Source organism: Triticum aestivum, chromosome 1B (genome assembly GCF_018294505.1).
Source record: "Triticum aestivum cultivar Chinese Spring chromosome 1B, IWGSC CS RefSeq v2.1, whole genome shotgun sequence".
NCBI classification, from domain to species: domain Eukaryota; kingdom Viridiplantae; phylum Streptophyta; class Magnoliopsida; order Poales; family Poaceae; genus Triticum; species Triticum aestivum.
Window position 1 is genome coordinate 185,259,349 of NC_057795.1, and position 3,132 is coordinate 185,262,480.

A 3,132-nucleotide genomic window follows, 5' to 3' on the forward strand; every position below is an offset into this window, starting at 1 on the left:
TTGGTTGATTTGTGTCTTAAGGTGTTACGTTACTACGAACTCTAGGGCTGTTTGTGACACTTATAGGAATAGCCCAATGGATTGATCGGAAAGAATAACTTTGAGGTGGTTTCGTACCCTACAATAATCTCTTCGTTTGTTCTCTACTATTAGTGACTTTGGAGTGATTCTTTGTTGCATGTTGAGGGATAGTTATATGATCCAATTATGTTATAATTGTTGAGAGAACTTGCACTAGTGAAAGTATGAACCCTAGGCCTTGTTTCTAAGCATTGCAATACCGTTTTTGCTCACTTCTGTTACTTTCTACCTTGCTGTTTTTATGTTTTCAGATTATAAAAACCTATATCTACCATCCATATTGCACTTGTATCACCATCTCTTCGCCGAACTAGTGCACCTATACAATTTACCATTGTATTGGGTGTGTTGGGGACACAAGAGACTCTTTGTTATTTGGTTGCAGGGTTGTTTGAGAGAGACCATCTTCATCCTACGCCTCCCACAGATTGATAAACCTTAGGTCATCCACTTGAGGGAAATTTTCTACTGTCCTACAAACCTATGCACTTGGAGGCCCAACAACGTCTACAAGAAGGTTGCATAGTAGACATCAAGCTATTTTTTGGCGGTGTTGTTGGGGAGGTTAGTGCTTGAAGGTATATCTTTAGATCTTGCTATCGAATCTTTTAGTTTCTTGTTTTATCACTAGTTTAGTTTACAAAATAAAACTACAAAAAAATATGGAATTGAGGTTGCCTCATATGCTTCATCTTTTTAATGTCTTTCGTGAAAATAAGGATTCTGATAGTTGTGCCAAAGTGTTAGAAGAAGAATGCAATAGAATGTTTGGTATACAATCTTTGAATGATGAGCTTGATTGCAATGTAATTAGTATGAACTCTTTGAATATCCATAGTACTAATGATGATTGAACTAGTCATGATAAAAATGCCTCTTATAAGCATGTCAACTTTTGTGGAGTGCATAGAGTTTGCAAATACACACCAAATAGGGAAGATAGATTTTGCAATATGCATAAGTATTTAGAAACTAAATGGTTGCAAGATAGGCTAGATGCTTGTGCTGAAAAACTTAATATTTTTAGCCATCCTTGTGAACTTTGCAATGAACATGGTCATTTAAAACTCCAATGCAAATTATTTCATGATCAAATCATGTCCAAAAGTTGTGATGACTTGATTTCCCTTTCACATCATAATGAACTTAGTTTGCATATGGATATGAAGAAATGAAACGTATAACTAAGGGCATTCTAGAATATAACCTTGAGAGATTTCTTGCTTTTGATCTAGAGGAAATTTATATGTATTGTGCGGTGAAGTGCATTGAAAATCCTTATATTGCCAATTACATAAAGACAAGGAAACAAATAGAAGATGAACAGAATACTAATGAAAGGGAAGAGGTTTCCCAATATCCTCCTATTATTTCTTATGATGAATCAGGTAACGAGGAGGAGCCTTCTATTCAACAAATCCCACTACTAAGGAAGTCCAAAAAGAGGATTAAACCCACACATAATTTGGAGAAGAAAAAGAAAAGATGGAGAAGCAAAGGTAAAAGGTATCCCTCCCAAATGATGTTGTTCCTATTATTGTTATGCCTATTACTCATCGTGATGACAATAATTGCTATACTATTGGTGCTATCCATACTACTAATGATGAGAGTGATTATTCTTATGATATGCAAAGGCCCAAGCTTGGGGATGCTATGTTTGATGAGAATGACATGTTTGAGAATTCAATTGTTACAATTAATGTTATTCCCAAGCTTGGGGATGTTATGCTTAATGAAGATGATATTTTAGTATCCCAAGTTTTGATATGCAAATTTATTATGATGATAGCATGCCTCCTATTTATGATGATTATATTGATGAAAGTGGGTTTGGAAGAGTGTCAACTTTAGGAAGTAATAATCCCCATATCTCGGAGGGCGTTGAATCTTAATGTGGTAATTATAAAAGTGGATTTGGAGAGGTCATGACTTTATTTAGTAATGATTCCACTATTTTGGAAGAGGTCTGAATCGATTTTGATGAGAACAAAGTTGCTACTTATGATGATTATTGTGATGACACTTATGTTATAAAAGTGGTGATGATTATATTAATAAAACTTGTCATGATTATGAATACCCTTTTTCTGAACCTTACTCTTTTAATGTGGAAATAATTTATAGCATTCGAGTTTCTTATGATACTCCCACTATTCCGAATGAGAAGAAATTTGCTTATGTGGAGAGTAATAAAATTTCTATGCTTGTAGATCATGGAAATAGTGCTTTATGTGATGGTTATATTGCTGAATTCATTCATGATGCCACTGAAAATTATTATGAGGGAGGAATATATGCTTGTAGGAATTGCAATAATTTCAAGTTTCCTCTCTATGTGCTTAAAATCTTGAAGTTTTGCTTGTTTTGCATTCCTATGCTAGTCGATTCTTGCTCCCATGAATTGTTTGCTCTTAGAATCCCTAGGCATAGGAAGTGGGTTAGAATTAAATGTGCTAGTCATATTCTTCATGATGCTCTCTCCACTACTAGAATCAGAAGATTTGTCGTCTGCCACCTCTTTGTCGTCTGCTAGCGGACGACAAAGAAATTCTTTGCCATCAGTCACGAGAAAGCCGACGACAAAGTAATGCTTTGCCATCAGCCATTATTTGGCCGATTCTTTGCTGTCTGCTAGCTGATGGCAAAGAGGGTGTTTGGCCCACTGGCTATTAAGCCATAACGGGCCCCCTCTTTGCCGTCCACCAGCTGGCGCCAAAGAGGCCGTTGCCATCAGCTTGCGGATGGCAAAGGTGACACGAACGACAATGCTTCAAAATAAGATAATGACCCGCGCCCCCACTGTTGCCCTCTCTCTTTCTCCTCCTCTCCTCTTTGCCTGACAAGAACCGTCGCCGCCCCGTCGCCCTACACCGCCCCACCGCCCCCACCAGCCCACCACCTCTCCGTCATCGCCCCGTCGCCGCCCTCCCCCACCCCGCCTGGTCGTTGCCCCCTCCCTGCCTCCCCATCCCCTCCCGAGCCTCCCCGTCGCTGCCTCCCCGCTGCAGCCGTCGGTTGACCGCCCCCGAGGAGTGCCGCTTGTCGCCG